Below are 16,776 nucleotides of genomic sequence, written 5' to 3'. Positions count from 1 at the left end.
AGTGTGTGAGGAGAGAGTGGGACAGTGCGTGAGGGGAGTGTGAGACAGTGTGTGAGGAGAGAGTGAGACAGTGTGTGAGGAGAGAGTGAGACAGTGTGAGGAGAGAGACAGAGGCTGAGGAGAGAGAGAGAGACAGAGTGTGAGGAGAGAGTGAGACAGTGTGTGAGGAGAGTGAGAGACAGTGTGTGAGGAGGGTGTGAGACATGGTGTGAGGGGAGAGAGTGAGGCAGTGTGTGAGGGGAGAGAGAGTGAGACAGTGTGTGAGGAATGAGAGTGAGATAGTGTGTGAGGAGAGACATTGAGATAGTGTGTGAGGAGAGAGTGAGACAGTGTGTGAGGAGAGACAGTGAGACAGTGTGTGAGGAGAGAGAGAGACAGTGTTTGAGGAGACTGAGACTGAGGAGAGAGAGAGAGACAGTGTGAGGAGAGAGAGACAGTGTGTGAGGAGAGAGTGAGACATGGTGTGAGGGGAGAGAGTGAGGCATTGTGTGAGGGGAGAGAGAGTGAGACAGTGTGTGAGGAGAGAGAGTGAGATAGTGTGTGAGGAGAGACAGTGAGACAGTGTGTGAGGAGAGAGTGAGACAGTGTGTGAGGAGAGACAGTGAGACAGTGTGTAAGGAGAGAGAGTGAGAGAGTGTGTGAGGAGAGAGTGAGACAGTATGTGAGGAGAGAGTGAGACAGTGTATGAGGGGAGAGTGAGACAGTGTGTGAGGGGAGAGTGAGAAAGTGTGTGAGGAGAGAGAGACAGAGGCTGAGGAGAGAGAGAGAGACAGAGTGTGAGGAAGAGTGAGATTATCTGAGGAGATAGTGAGACATGGTGTGAGGGGAGAGATTGAGGCAGTGTGTGAGGGGAGAGAGAGTGAGACAGTGTGTGAGGAGAGAGAGTGAGATAGTGTGCGAGGAGAGAGAGTGAGACAGTGTGTGAGGAGAGAGTGAGACAGTGTGTGAGGAGAGAGAGTGAGACAGTGTGTGAGGAGAGAGAGACAATGTGCGAGGAGAGAGAGAGACAGTGTTTGAGGAGAGAGAGACAGAGACTGAGGAGATAGAGAGAGACAGAGTGTGAGGAGAGAGTGAGACAGCGTGTGAGGGGAGAGAGTGAGGCAGTGTGTGATGGGAGAGAGAGTGAGATAGTGTGCGAGGAGAGAGAGTGAGACAGTGTGTGAGGAGAGAGTGAGACAGTGTGTGAGGAGAGAGAGTGAGACAGTGTGTGAGGAGAGAGAGACAATGTGCGAGGAGTGAGAGAGACAGTGTTTGAGGAGAGAGAGACAGAGACTGAGGAGATAGAGAGATACAGAGTGTGAGGAGAGAGTGAGACAGCGTGTGAGGAAAGAGAGAGACAGTGTGTGAGGAGAGAGTGAGACATGGTGTGAGGGGAGAGAGTAAGGCAGTGTGTGAGGGGAGAGAGAGTGAGACAGTGTGTGAGGAATGAGAGTGAGATAGTGTGTGAGGAGAGAGTGAGACAGTGTGTGAGGAGAGAGAGTGAGACAGTGTGTGAGGAGAGAGAGACAATGTGCGAGGAGTGAGAGAGACAGTGTTTGAGGAGAGAGAGACAGAGACTGAGGAGATAGAGAGATACAGATTGTGAGGAGAGAGTGAGACAGCGTGTGAGGAGAGAGAGAGACAGTGTGTGAGGAGAGAGTGAGACATGGTGTGAGGGGAGAGAGTAAGGCAGTGTGTGAGGGGAGAGAGAGTGAGACAGTGTGTGATGGGAGAGAGAGTGAGATAGTGTGCGAGGAGAGAGAGTGAGACAGTGTGTGAGGAGAGAGTGAGACAGTGTGTGAGGAGAGAGAGTGAGGCAGTGTGTGATGGGAGAGAGAGTGAGATAGTGTGCGAGGAGAGAGAGTGAGACAGTGTGTGAGGAGAGAGAGTGAGACAGTGTGTGAGGAGAGAGAGACAATGTGCGAGGAGTGAGAGAGACAGTGTTTGAGGAGAGAGAGACAGAGACTGAGGAGATAGAGAGATACAGAGTGTGAGGAGAGAGTGAGACAGCGTGTGAGGAGAGAGCGAGACAGTGTGTGAGGAGAGAGTGAGACATGGTGTGAGGGGAGAGAGTAAGGCAGTGTGTGAGGGGAGAGAGAGTGAGACAGTGTGTGAGGAATGAGAGTGAGATAGTGTGTGAGGAGAGACATTGAGATTATGTGTGAGGAGAGAGTGAGACAGTGTGTGAGGAGAGACAGTGAGACAGTGTGTGAGGAGAGAGAGAGACAGTGTTTGAGGAGACTGAGACTGAGGAGAGAGAGAGAGACAGTGTGAGGAGAGAGAGACAGTGTGTGAGGAGAGAGTGAGACATGGTGTGAGGAGAGAGAGTGAGGCAGTGTGTGAGGGGAGAGAGAGTGAGACTGTGTGAGGAGAGAGAGACAGTGTGTGAGGAGAGAGTGAGACATGGTGTGAGGGGAGAGAGTGAGGCAGTGTGCGAGGGGAGAGAGAGTGAGACTGTGTGAGGAGGGAGAGTGAGATAGTGTGTGAGGAGAGACAGTGAGACAGTGTGTGAGGAGAGAGTAAGACAGTGTGTGAGGAGAGACAGTGAGACAGTGTGTGAGGAGAGAGAGTGAGACAGTGTGTGAGGAGAGAGTGAGACAGTGTGTGAGGAGAGAGTGAGACAGTGTGTGAGGGGAGAGTGAGATAGGGTGTGAGGAGAGAGAGAGACAGTGTGTGAGGAGAGAGTGAGAGTTGGTGTGAGGGGAGAGAGTGAGGCATTGTGTGAGTGGAGAGAGAGTGAGACAGTGTGTGAGGAGAGAGAGTGAGATAGTGTGTGAGGAGAGACAGTGAGACAGTGTGTGAGGAGAGAGTGAGACAGTGTGTGAGGAGAGACAGTGAGACAGTGTGTGAGGAGAGAGAGTGAGACAGTGTGTGAGGAGAGAGTGAGACAGTGTGTGAGGAGAGAGTGAGACAGTGTGTGAGGGGAGAGTGGGACAGTGTGTGAGGGGAGAGTGAGAAAGTGTGTGAGGAGAGATAGACAGAGGGTGAGGAGAGAGAGAGAGACAGAGTGTGAGGAAAGAGTGAGACAGTGTGTGAGGGGAGAGTGAGACAGTGTGTGAGGGGAGAGTGGGACAGTGTGTGAGGGGAGAGTGAGAAAGTGTGTGAGGAGAGATAGACAGAGGGTGAGGAGAGAGAGTGAGACAGTGTGTGAGGAGAGAGAGTGAGATAGTGTGCGAGGTAGAGAGTGAGACAGTGTGTGAGGAGAGAGTGAGACAGTGTGTGAGGAGAGAGAGTGAGACAGTGTGTGAGGAGAGACAGTGAGACAGTGTGTGAGGAGAGAGAGAGACAGTGTTTGAGGAGACTGAGACTGAGGAGAGAGAGAGAGACAGTGTGAGGAGAGAGAGACAGTGTGTGAGGAGAGAGTGAGACATGGTGTGAGGGGAGAGAGTGAGGCATTGTGTGAGGGGAGAGAGAGTGAGACAGTGTGTGAGGAGAGAGAGTGAGATAGTGTGTGAGGAGAGACAGTGAGACAGTGTGTGAGGAGAGAGTGAGACAGTGTGTGAGGAGAGACAGTGAGACAGTGTGTAAGAAGAGAGAGTGAGAGAGTGTGTGAGGAGAGAGTGAGACAGTATGTGAGGAGAGAGTGAGACAGTGTATGAGGGGAGAGTGAGACAGTGTGTGAGGGGAGAGTGAGAAAGTGTGTGAGGAGAGAGAGACAGAGGCTGTGGAGAGAGAGAGAGACAGAGTGTGAGGAGAGAGTGAGATTATGTGAGGAGATAGTGAGACATGGTGTGAGGGGAGAGATTGAGTCAGTGTGTGAGGGGAGAGAGAGTGAGACAGTGTGTGAGGAGAGAGAGTGAGATAGTGTGCGAGGAGAGAGAGTGAGACAGTGTGTGAGGAGAGAGTGAGACAGTGTGTGAGGAGAGAGAGTGAGACAGTGTGTGAGGAGAGAGAGACAATGTGCGAGGAGAGAGAGAGACAGTGTTTGAGGGGAGAGAGACAGAGACTGAGGAGATAGAGAGAGACAGAGTGTGAGGAGAGAGTGAGACAGCGTGTGAGGGGAGAGAGTGAGGCAGTGTGTGATGGGAGAGAGAGTGAGATAGTGTGCGAGGAGAGAGAGTGAGACAGTGTGTGAGGAGAGAGTGAGACAGTGTGTGAGGAGAGAGAGTGAGACAGTGTGTGAGGAGAGAGAGACAATGTGCGAGGAGTGAGAGAGACAGTGTTTGAGGAGAGAGAGACAGAGACTGAGGAGATAGAGAGATACAGAGTGTGAGGAGAGAGTGAGACAGCGTGTGAGGAGAGAGAGAGACAGTGTGTGAGGAGAGAGTGAGAAATGGTGTGAGGGGAGAGAGTAAGGCAGTGTGTGAGGGGAGAGAGAGTGAGACAGTGTGTGAGGAATGAGAGTGAGATAGTGTGTGAGGAGAGAGTGAGACAGTGTGTGAGGGGAGAGTGAGACAGTGTGTGAGGGGAGAGTCAGACAGTGTGAGGAGAGAGTGAGACAGTGTGTGAGGAGAGAGAGAGACAGTGTGCGAGGAGAGAGAGAGACAGTGTGTGAGGAGAGAGTGAGACATGGTGTGAGGGGAGAGAGTGAGGTATTGTGTGAGGGGAGAGAGAGTGAGACAGTGTGAGGAGAGCGAGTGAGATAGTGTGTGAGGAGAGACAGTGAGACAGTGTGTGAGTAGAGAGTGAGACAGTGTGTGAGGAGAGAGAGTGAGAGTGTGAGGAGAGAGAGTGAGACATTGTGTGAGGAGAGAGTGAGACAGTGTGTGAGAAGAGAGTGAGACAGTGTGTGAGGGGAGAGTGAGACAGTGTGTGAGGAGAGAGTGAGACAGTGTGTGAGGAAAGAGAGAGACAGTGTGCGAGGAGAGAGAGAGAGATAGTGTGTGAGGGGAGAGAGTGAGACAGTGTGTGAGGAGAGAGAGCGAGACAGTGTGTGAGGAGAGAGTGAGACAGTGTGTGAGGGGACAGTGAGACAGGGTGTGAGGAGAGAGTGAGACAGAGAGTGAGGAGAGAGTGAGACAGAGTGTGAGGAGAGTGAGAGTGAGACAGAGTGTGAGGAGAGAGTGAGACAGTGTGTGAGGAGAGAGTGAGACAGTGTGTGAGGAGAGAGTGAGACCATTGTGTGAGGGGAGACAGTGAGACAGTGTGTGAGGAGAGAGAGTGAGGTATTGTGTGAGGGGAGAGAGAGTGAGACAGTGTGAGGAGAGCGAGTGAGATAGTGTGTGAGGAGAGACAGTGAGACAGTGTGTGAGGAGAGAGTGAGACAGTGTGTGAGGAGAGAGAGTGAGTATGTGAGGAGAGAGAGTGAGACATTGTGTGAGGAGAGAGTGAGACAGTGTGTGAGGAGAGAGTGAGACAGTGTGTGAGGGGAGAGTGAGACAGTGTGTGAGGAGAGCTAGAGACAGTGTGTGAGGAGAGAGAGAGACAGTGTGCGAGGAGAGAGAGAGAGATAGTGTGTGAGGGGAGAGAGTGAGACAGTGAGTGAGGAGAGAGAGTTAGACAGTGTGTGAGGAGAGAGTGAGACAGTGTGTGAGGGGAGAGTGAGACAGGGTGTGAGGAGAGAGTGAGACAGAGTGTGAGGAGAGAGTGAGACAGAGTGTGAGGAGAGTGGGAGTGAGACAGAGTGTGAGGAGAGAGTGAGACAGTGTGTGAGGAGAGAGTGAGACAGTGTGAGGAGAGAGAGAGTGAGACAGTGTGTGAGGGGAGAGAGCGAGACAGTGTGTGAGGAGAGAGAGTGAGACAGTCTGTGAGGAGAGAGAGACAGTGTGCGAGGAGAGAGATTCAGACAGTTTGTGAGGAGAGAGAGAGACAGTGTTTGAGGAGACAGAGCCTGAGGAGAGAGAGAGAGACAGTGTGAGGAGAGAGAGAGAGACAGTGTGTGAGGAGAGAGTGAGACATGGTGTGAGGGGAGAGAGTGAGGCACTGTGTGAGGGGAGAGAGAGTGAGACTGTGTGAGGAGGGAGAGTGAGATAGTGTGTGAGGAGAGACAGTGAGACAGTGTGTGAGGAGAGAGTGAGACAGTGTGTGAGGAGAGACAGTGAGACCGTGTGTGAGGAGAGAGAGTGAGACAGTGTGTGAGGAGAGAGTGAGACAGTGTGTGAGGATAGTGAGACAGTGAGTGAGGAGAGAGAGTGAGACAGTGTGTGAGGAGAGAGTGAGACAGTGTGTGAGGAGAGAGAGAGTGAGACAGTGTGTGAGGAGAGAGTGAGACAGTGTGTGAGGGGAGAGTGAGACAGTGTGTGAGGAGAGAGTGAGACAGCGTGTGAGGAGAGAGAGAGAGACAGTGTGTGAGGAGAGAGTGAGACAGTGTGTGAGGTGAGAGAGTGAGACAGTGTGTGAGGAGAGAGACAGAGTGTGAGGAGAGGGAGTGAGAGTGTGTGAGGAGAGAGAGTTAGACAGTGTGTGAGAGGAGAGAGAGTGAGACAGTGTTAAGAGATAGAGTGAGTCAGTGTGCGAGGAGAGAGTGAGACAGCGTGTGAGGACAGAGAGAGAGAGAGACAGTGTGTGAGGAGAGAGAGTGAGACTGTGTGAGGAGAGAGAGACAGTGTGCGAGGAGAGAGAGTGAGACAGTGAAGAGGGGAGAGAGTGAGACAGTGTGTGAGGAGAGAGAGGGAGAAAGATATTGTGTGAGGGGAGAGAGTGAGACATTGTGTGAGGAGAGAGTGAGACAGTGTGCGAAGGGAGAGAGAGACAGTGTGTGAGGAGAGAGAGAGACAGTGTGTGAGGAGAAAGAGTGAGACAGTGTGTGAGGAGAGAGTGAGAGTGAGACTGTTGAGGAGATAGAGAGAAAACGTGTGTGAGGAGAGAGTGAGACAGTGTGTGAGGAGAGAGAGTGAGACAGTGTGTGAGGAGAGAGAGACAGTGTGCGAGGAGAGAGAGAGACAGTGTTTGAGGAGAGAGAGAGACAGAGACTGAGGAGAGTGAGAGAGACAGAGTGTGAGGAGAGAGTGAGACAGTGTGTGAGGAGAGAGAGAGGCATGGTGTGAGGGGAGAGAGTGAGGTAGTGTGTGAGGGGAGAGAGAGTGAGACAGTGTGTGAGGAGAGAGAGTGAGATAGTGTGTGAGGAGAGACAGTGAGACAGTGTGTGAGGAGAGAGTTAGACAGTGTCTGAGGAGAGACAGTGAGACAGTGTGTGAGGAGAGAGAGTGAGACAGTGTGTGAGGAGAGAGTGAGACAGTGTGTGAGGAGAGAGTGAGACAGTGTGTGAGGGGAGAGTGAGACAGTGTGGGAGGAGAGAGTGAGACAGTGTGTGAGGAGAGAGTGAGACAGTGTGTGAGGGGAGAGAGTGAGACAGTGTATGAGGAGAGAGTGAGACGGTGTGTGAGGAGAGCCAGTGAGACAGTGTGTGAGGAGAGAGAGTGAGACAGTGTGTGAGGAGAGAGTGAGACAGTGTGTGAGGAGAGAGTGGGACAGTGCGTGAGGGGAGAGTGAGCCAGTGTGTGAAGAGAGTGAGACAGTGTGTGAGGAGAGAGTGAGACAGTGTGTGAGGAGAGAGACAGAGGCTGAGGAGAGAGAGAGAGACAGAGTGTGAGGAGAGAGTGAGACAGTGTGTGAGGAGAGTGAGAGACAGTGTGTGAGGAGGGTGTGAGACATGGTGTGAGGGGAGAGAGTGAGGAAGTGTGGGAGGGGAGAGAGAGTGAGACAGTGTGTGAGGAATGAGAGTGAGATAGTGTGTGAGGAGAGACATTGAGATAGTGTGTGACGAGAGAGTGAGACAGTGTGTGAGGAGAGACAGTGAGACAGTGTGTGAGGAGAGAGAGAGAGACAGTGTTTGAGGAGACTGAGACTGAGGAGAGAGAGAGAGACAGTGTGTGAGGAGAGAGTGAGCCATGGTGTGAGGGGAGAGAGTGAGGCAGTGTGTGAGGGGAGAGAGAGTGAGACTGTGTGAGGAGGGAGAGTGAGATAGTGTGTGAGGAGAGATAGTGAGACAGTGTGTGAGGAGAGAGTGAGACAGTGTGTGAGGAGAGACAGTGAGACAGTGTGTGAGGAGAGAGAGTGAGACAGTGTGTGAGGAGAGAGTGAGACAGTGTGTGAGGAGAGAGTGAGACAGTGTGTGAGGGGAGAGTGAGATAGGGTGTGAGGAGAGAGAGAGACAGTGTGTGAGGAGAGAGTGAGAGATGCTGTGAGGGGAGAGAGTGAGGCATTGTTTGAGGGGAGAGAGAGTGAGACAGTGTGTGAGGAGAGAGAGTGAGATAGTGTGTGAGGAGAGACAGTGAGACAGTGTGTGAGGAGAGAGTGAGACAGTGTGTGAGGAGAGAGAGTGAGACAGTGTGTGAGGAGAGAGAGTGAGACAGTGTGTGAGGAGAGAGTGAGACAGTGTGTGAGGAGAGAGTGAGACAGTGTGTGAGGGGAGAGTGAGACAGTGTGTGAGGGGAGAGTGAGAAATTGTGTGAGGAGAGAGAGACAGAGGCTGAGGAGAGAGAGAGAGACAGAGTGTGAGGAGAGAGTGAGAGTATGTGAGGAGAGAGTGAGACATGGTGTGGGGGAGAGATTGAGGCAGTGTGTGAGGGGAGGAAGAGTGAGACAGTGTGTGAGGAGAGAGAGTGAGATAGTGTGCGAGGAGAGAGAGTGAGACAGTGTGTGAGGAGAGAGTGAGACAGTGTGTGAGGAGAGAGAGTGAGACAGTGTGTGAGGAGAGAGAGACAATGTGCGAGGAGAGAGAGAGAGACAGTGTTTGAGGAGAGAGAGACAAAGACTGAGGAGATAGAGAGAGACAGAGTGTGAGGAGAGAGTGAGACAGCGTGTGAGGAGAGAGAAAGGCAGTGTGCGAGGAGAGAGTGAGACATGGTGTGAGGGGAGAGAGTGAGGCAGTGTGTGATGGGAGAGAGAGTGAGATAGTGTGCGAGGAGAGAGAGTGAGACAGTGTGTGAGGAGAGAGTGAGACAGTGTGTGAGGAGAGAGAGTGAGACAGTGTGTGAGGAGAGAGAGACAATGTGCGAGGAGTGAGAGAGACAGTGTTTGAGGAGAGAGAGACAGAGACTGAGGAGATAGAGAGAGACAGAGTGTGAGGAGAGAGTGAGACAGCGTGTGAGGAGAGAGAGAGACAGTGTGTGAGGAGAGAGTGAGACATGGTGTGAGGGGAGAGAGTGAGGCAGTGTGTGAGGTGAGAGAGAGTGAGACAGTGTGTAAGGAGAGAGAGTGAGATAGTGAGTGAGGAGAGACAGTGAGACAGTGTGTGAGGAGAGAGTGAGACCGTGTGTGAGGAGAGACAGTGAGACAGTGTGTGAGGAGAGAGAGTGAGACAGTGTGTGAGGAGAGAGTGAGACAGTGCGTGGGGAGAGAGTGGGACAGTGCGTGAGGGGAGAGTGAGACAGTGTGTGAGGAGAGAGTGAGACAGTGTGTGAGGAGAGAGTGAGACAGTGTGTGAGGAGAGAGATAGTGAGACAGTGTGTGAGGAGAGAGTGAGACAGTGTGTGAGGGGAGAGTGAGACAGTGTGTGAGGGGAGAGTGAGACAGTGTGTGAGGAGAGAGTTAGACAGTGTGTGAGGAGAGAGTTAGACAGTGTGTGAGGAGAGAGAGACAGAGGCTGAGGAGAGAGAGAGAGACAGAGTGTGAGGAGAGAGTGAGACAGTGTGTGAGGAATGTGAGAGACAGTGTGTGAGGGGAGAGAGTGAGACATGGTGTGAGGGGAGAGGGTGAGGTAGTGTGTGAGGGGAGAGAGACTGAGACAGTGTGTGAGGAGAGAGAGTGAGATAGTGTGTGAGGAGAGACATTGAGACAGTGTGTGAGGAGAGAGTGAGACAGTGTGTGAGGAGAGACAGTGAGACAGTGTGTGAGGAGAGAGAGAGACAGTGTGTGAGGGGAGAGAGTGAGGCATTGTGTGAGGAGAGAGAGAGAGACAGTGTGTGAGGAGAGAATGAGACAGTGTGTGAGGAGAGAGTGAGACAGTGTGTGAGGGGAGTGAGTGAGAGTGTGTGAGGAGAGAGAGTGAGAGTGTGTGAGGACAGAGTGAGACAGTGTGTGAGGAGAGACAGTGAGACAGTGTGTGAGGAGAGAGTGAGACAGTGAGTGAGGAGAGAGTGAGACAGTGTGTGAGGAGAGAGAGTGAGACATTGTGTGAGGAGAGAGTGAGACAGTGTGTGAGGGGAGAGTGAGACAGTGTGTGAGGGGAGAGTCAGACAGTGTGAGGAGAGAGTGAGACAGTGTGTGAGGAGAGAGAGAGACAGTGTGCGAGGAGAGAGAGAGAGACAGTGTGTGAGGGGAGAGAGTGAGACAGTGTGTGAGGAGAGAGAGTGAGACAGTGTGTGAGGAGAGAGTGAGACAGTGTGTGAGGGGAGAGTGAGACAGGGTGTGAGGAGAGAGAGAGACAGTGTGTGAGGAGAGAGTGAGACATGGTGTGAGGGGAGAGAGTGAGGCATTGTGTGAGGGGAGAGAGAGTGAGACAGTGTGAGGAGAGCGAGTGAGATAGTGTGTGAGGAGAGAGTGAGACAGTGTGTGAGGAGAGAGTGAGACAGTGTGTGAGGGGAGAGTGAGACAGTGTGTGAGGAGAGAGTGAGACAGTGTGTGAGGAGAGAGAGAGACAGTGTGCGAGGAGAGAGAGAGAGACAGTGTGTGAGGGGAGAGATTGAGGCAGTGTGTGAGGAGAGAGTGAGACAGTGTGTGAGGAGAGAGAGAGACAGTGTGTGGGGGAGAGAGTGAGGCAGTGTGTGATGGGAGAGAGAGTGAGATAGTGTGCGAGGAGAGAGAGTGAGACAGTGTGTGAGGAGAGAGTGAGACAGTGTGTGAGGAGAGAGAGTGAGACAGTGTGTGAGGAGAGAGAGACAATGCGCGAGGAGTGAGAGAGACAGTGTTTGAGGAGAGAGAGACAGAGACTGAGGAGATAGAGAGAGACAGAGTGTGAGGAGAGAGTGAGACAGCGTGTGAGGAGAGAGAGAGACAGTGTGTGAGGGGAGAGAGTGAGACAGTGTGTGAGGAGAGAGTAAGACAGTGTGTGAGGAGAGAGTGAGACATGGTGTGAGGGGAGAGAGTGAGGCAGTGTGTGAGGGGAGAGAGAGAGAGACAGTGTGTGAGGAATGAGAGTGAGATAGTGTGTGAGGAGAGACATTGAGATAGTGTGTGAGGAGAGAGTGAGACAGTGTGTGAGGAGAGACAGTGAGACAGTGTGTGAGGAGAGAGAGACAGTGTTTGAGGAGACTGAGACTGAGGAGAGAGAGAGAGACAGTGTGAGGAGAGAGAGACAGTGTGTGAGGAGAGAGTGAGACATGGTGTGAGGGGAGAGAGTGAGGCAGTGTGTGAGGGGAGAGAGAGTGAGACTGTGTGAGGAGGGAGGGTGAGATAGTGTGTGAGGAGAGACAGTGAGACAGTGTGTGAGGAGAGAGTGAGACAGTGTGTGAGGAGAGACAGTGAGACAGTGTGTGAGGAGAGAGAGTGAGACAGTGTGTGAGGAGAGAGTGAGACAGTGTGTGAGGAGAGAGTGAGACAGTGTGTGAGGGGAGAGTGAGATAGGGTGTGAGGAGAGAGAGAGACAGTGTGTGAGGAGAGAGTGAGAGATGGTGTGAGGGGAGAGAGTGAGGCATTGTGTGAGGGGAGAGAGAGTGAGAAAGTGTGTGAGGAGAGAGAGTGAGATAGTGTGTGAGGAGAGACAGTGAGACAGTGTGTGAGGAGAGAGTGAGACAGTGTGTGAGGAGAGACAGTGAGACAGTGTGTGAGGAGCGAGAGTGAGACAGTGTGTGAGGAGAGAGTGAGACAGTGTGTGAGGAGAGAGTGAGACAGGGTGTGAGGGGAGAGTGAGACAGTGTGTGAGGGGAGAGTGAGAAAGTGTGTGAGGAGAGAGAGACAGAGGCTGAGGAGAGAGAGAGAGACAGAGTGTGAGGAGAGAGTGAGAGTATGTGAGGAGAGAGTGAGACATGGTGTGAGGGGAGAGATTGAGGCAGTGTGTGGGGGAGAGAGAGTGAGACAGTGTGTGAGGAGAGAGAGTGAGATAGTGTGCGAGGAGAGAGGGTGAGACAGTGTGTGAGGAGAGAGTGAGACAGTGTGTGAGGAGAGTGAGACAGTGTGTGAGGAGAGAGAGACAATGTGCGAGGAGAGAGAGAGACAATGTTTGAGGAGAGAGAGACAGAGACTGAGGAGATAGAGAGAGACGGAGTGTGAGGAGAGAGTGAGACAGCGTGTGAGGAGAGAGAGAGACAGTGTGCGAGGAGAGAGTGAGACATGGTGTGAGGGGAGAGAGTGAGGCAGTGTGTGATGGGAGAGAGAGTGAGATAGTGTGCGAGGAGAGAGAGTGAGACAGTGTGTGAGGAGAGAGTGAGACAGTGTGTGAGGAGAGAGAGTGAGACAGTGTGTGAGGAGAGAGAGACAATGTGCGAGGAGTGAGAGAGACAGTGTTTGAGGAGAGAGAGACAGAGACTGAGGAGATAGAGAGAGACAGAGTGTGAGGAGAGAGTGAGACAGCGTGTGAGGAGAGAGAGAGACAGTGTGTGAGGAGAGAGTGAGACATGGTGTGAGGGGAGAGAGTGAGGCAATGTGTGAGGGGAGAGAGAGTGAGACAGTGTGTAAGGAGAGAGAGTGAGATAGTGTGTGAGGAGAGACAGTGAGACAGTGTGTGAGGAGAGAGTGAGACCGTGTGTGAGGGGAGAGTGAGACAGTGTGTGAGGGGAGAGTGAGAAAGTGTGTGTGGAGAGAGAGACAGAGGCTGAGGAGAGAGAGAGAGACAGAGTGTGAGGAGAGAGTGAGAGTATGTGAGGAGAGAGTGAGACATGTTGTGAGGGGAGAGATTGAGGCAGTGTGTGAGGGGAGAGAGAGTGAGACAGTGTGTGAGGAGAGAGAGTGAGATAGTGTGCGAGGAGAGAGAGTGAGACAGTGTGTGAGGAGAGAGTGAGACAGTGTGTGAGGAGAGAGAGTGAGACAGTGTGTGAGGAGAGAGAGACAATGTGCGAGGAGAGAGAGAGACAGTGTTTGAGGAGAGAGAGACAGAGACTGAGGAGATAGAGAGAGACGGAGTGTGAGGAGAGAGTGAGACAGCGTGTGAGGAGAGAGAGAGACAGTGTGCGAGGAGAGAGTGAGACATGGTGTGAGGGGAGAGAGTGAGGCAGTGTGTGATGGGAGAGAGAGTGAGATAGTGTGCGAGGAGAGAGAGTGAGACAGTGTGTGAGGAGAGACAGTGAGACAGTGTGTGAGGAGAGAGAGACAGAGGCTGAGGAGAGAGAGAGAGACAGTGTGAGGAGAGAGTGAGAGTATGTGAGGAGAGAGTGAGACATGGTGTGAGGGGAGAGATTGAGGCAGTGTGTGAGGGGAGAGAGAGTGAGACAGTGTGTGAGGAGAGAGAGAGTGAGATAGTGTGCGAGGAGAGAGAGTGAGACAGTGTGTGAGGAGAGAGTGAGACAGTGTGTGAGGAGAGAGAGTGAGACAGTGTGTGAGGAGAGAGAGACAATGTGCGACGAGAGAGAGAGACAGTGTTTGAGGAGAGAGAGACAGAGACTGAGTAGATAGAGAGAGACGGAGTGTGAGGAGAGAGTGAGACAGCGTGTGAGGAGAGAGAGAGACAGTGTGCGAGGAGAGAGTGAGACATGGTGTGAGGGGAGAGAGTGAGGCAGTGTGTGATGGGAGAGAGAGTGAGATAGTGTGCGAGGAGAGAGAGTGAGACAGTGTGTGAGGAGAGAGTGAGACAGTGTGTGAGGAGAGAGAGTGAGACAGTGTGTGTGGAGAGAGAGACAATGTGCGAGGAGTGAGATAGACAGTGTTTGAGGAGAGAGAGACAGAGACTGAGGAGATAGAGAGAGACAGAGTGTGAGGAGAGAGTGAGACAGCGTGTGAGGAGAGAGAGAGACAGTGTGTGAGGAGAGAGTGAGACATGGTGTGAGGGGAGAGAGTGAGATAGTGTGTGAGGAGAGACAGTGAGACAGTGTGTGAGGAGAGAGTGAGAGCGTGTGTGAGGAGAGACAGTGAGACAGTGTGAGGAGAGAGAGTGAGACAGTGTGTGAGGAGAGAGTGAGACAGTGCGTGAGGAGAGAGAGTGAGACAGTGTGTGAGGAGAGACAGTGAGACAGTGTATGAGGAGAGAGTGAGACCGTGTGTGAGGAGAGACAGTGAGACAGTGTGTGAGGAGCGAGAGTGAGACAGTGTGTGAGAAGAGAGAGAGAGAGACAGTGTGTGAGGGGAGAGTGAGACAGTGTGTGAGGAGAGACAGTGAGACAGTGTGTGAGGAGAGAGTGAGACCGTGTGTGAGGAGACAGTGAGACAGTGTGTGAGGAGAGAGAGTGAGACAGTGTGTGAGGATAGAGTGAGACAGTGCGTGAGGAGAGAGTGGGACAGTGCGTGAGGGGAGAGTGAGACAGTGTGTGAGGAGAGAGTGAGACAGTGTGTGAGGAGAGAGTGAGACAGTGTGTGAGGGGAGAGAGTGAGACAGTGTGTGAGAAGAGAGAGAGAGAGACAGTGTGTGAGGGGAGAGTGAGACAGTGTGTGAGGAGAGACAGTGAGACAGTGTGTGAGGAGAGAGTGAGACGGTGTGTGAGGAGAGAGAGAGTGAGACAGTGTGTGAGGAGAGAGTGAGACAGTGTGTGAGGGGAGAGTGAGACAGTGTGTGAGGGGAGAGTGAGACAGTGTGTGAGGAGGGAGTGAGACAGTGTGTGAGGAGAGAGAGACAGAGGCTGAGGAGAGAGAGAGAGACAGAGTGTGAGGAGAGAGTGAGACAGTGTGTGAGGAATGTGAGAGACAGTGTGTGAGGGGAGAGAGTGAGACATGGTGTGAGAGGAGAGAGTGAGGCAGTGTGTGAGGGGAGAGAGACTGAGACAGTGTGTGAGGAGAGAGAGTGAGATAGTGTGTGAGGAGAGACATTGAGACAGTGTGTGAGGAGAGAGTGAGACAGTGTGTGAGGAGAGACAGTGAGACAGTGTGTGAGGAGAGAGAGAGACAGTGTTTGAGGGGAGAGAGTGAGACATTGTGTGAGGAGAGAGAGAGACAGTGTGTGAGGAGAGAGTGAGACAGTGTGTGAGGAGAGAGTGAGACAGTGTGTGAGGGGAGAGAGTGAGACAGTGTGTGAGGAGAGAGAGTGAGACAGTGTGTGAGGACAGAGTGAGACATTGTGTGAGGAGAGACAGTGAGACAGTGTGTGAGGAGAGAGTGAGACAGTGTGTGAGGAGAGAGTGAGACAGTGTGTGAGGAGAGAGAGTGAGACATTGTGTGAGGAGAGAGTGCGACAGTGTGTGAGGAGAGAGTGAGACAGTGTGTGAGGGGAAGTGAGACAGTGTGTGAGGGGAGAGTCAGACAGTGTGAGGAGAGAGTGAGACAGTGTGTGAGGAGAGAGAGAGGCAGTGTGCGAGGAAAGAGAGAGAGACAGTGTGTGAGGGGAGAGAGTGAGACAGTGAGTGAGGAGAGAGAGTGAGGCAGTGTGTGAGGAGAGAGTGAGACAGTGTGTGAGGGGAGAGTGAGACAGGGTGTGAGGAGAGAGAGAGACAGTGTGTGAGGAGAGAGTGAGACATGGGGTGAGGGGAGAGAGTGAGGCATTGTGTGAGGGGAGAGAGTGAGACAGTGTGTGAGGAGAGAGTAAGACAGTGTGTGAGGAGAGAGTGAGACATGGTGTGAGGGGAGAGAGTGAGGCAGTGTGTGAGGGGAGAGAGAGTGAGACAGTGTGTGAGGAATGAGAGTGAGATAGTGTGTGAGGAGAGACATTGAGATAGTGTGTGAGGAGAGAGTGAGACAGTGTGTGAGGAGAGACAGTGAGACAGTGTGTGAGGAGAGAGAGAGACAGTGTTTGAGGAGACTGAGACTGAGGAGAGAGAGAGAGACAGTGTGAGGAGAGAGAGACAGTGTGTGAGGAGAGAGTGAGACATGGTGTGAGGGGAGAGAGTGAGGCAGTGTGTGAGGAGAGAGTGAGACAGTGTGTGAGGAGAGAGAGTGAGACAGTGTGTGAGGAGAGAGAGACAATGTGCGAGGAGAGAGAGAGACAGTGTTTGAGGAGAGAGAGACAGAGACTGAGGAGATAGAGAGAGACGGAGTGTGAGGAGAGAGTGAGACAGCGTGTGAGGAGAGAGAGAGACAGTGTGCGAGGAGAGAGTGAGACATGGTGTGAGGGGAGAGAGTGAGGCAGTGTGTGATGGGAGAGAGAGTGAGATAGTGTGCGAGGAGAGAGAGTGAGACAGTGTGTGAGGAGAGACAGTGAGACAGTGTGTGAGGAGAGAGAGACAGAGGCTGAGGAGAGAGAGAGAGACAGTGTGAGGAGAGAGTGAGAGTATGTGAGGAGAGAGTGAGACATGGTGTGAGGGGAGAGATTGAGGCAGTGTGTGAGGGGAGAGAGAGTGAGACAGTGTGTGAGGAGAGAGAGAGTGAGATAGTGTGCGAGGAGAGAGAGTGAGACAGTGTGTGAGGAGAGAGTGAGACAGTGTGTGAGGAGAGAGAGTGAGACAGTGTGTGAGGAGAGAGAGACAATGTGCGACGAGAGAGAGAGACAGTGTTTGAGGAGAGAGAGACAGAGACTGAGTAGATAGAGAGAGACGGAGTGTGAGGAGAGAGTGAGACAGCGTGTGAGGAGAGAGAGAGACAGTGTGCGAGGAGAGAGTGAGACATGGTGTGAGGGGAGAGAGTGAGGCAGTGTGTGATGGGAGAGAGAGTGAGATAGTGTGCGAGGAGAGAGAGTGAGACAGTGTGTGAGGAGAGAGTGAGACAGTGTGTGAGGAGAGAGAGTGAGACAGTGTGTGTGGAGAGAGAGACAATGTGCGAGGAGTGAGATAGACAGTGTTTGAGGAGAGAGAGACAGAGACTGAGGAGATAGAGAGAGACAGAGTGTGAGGAGAGAGTGAGACAGCGTGTGAGGAGAGAGAGAGACAGTGTGTGAGGAGAGAGTGAGACATGGTGTGAGGGGAGAGAGTGAGATAGTGTGTGAGGAGAGACAGTGAGACAGTGTGTGAGGAGAGAGTGAGAGCG

This window comes from Scyliorhinus torazame, unplaced genomic scaffold, assembly GCF_047496885.1.
Source record: "Scyliorhinus torazame isolate Kashiwa2021f unplaced genomic scaffold, sScyTor2.1 scaffold_81, whole genome shotgun sequence".
Lineage (NCBI taxonomy): Eukaryota > Metazoa > Chordata > Chondrichthyes > Carcharhiniformes > Scyliorhinidae > Scyliorhinus > Scyliorhinus torazame.
This window is presented reverse-complemented; position numbering follows the sequence as displayed.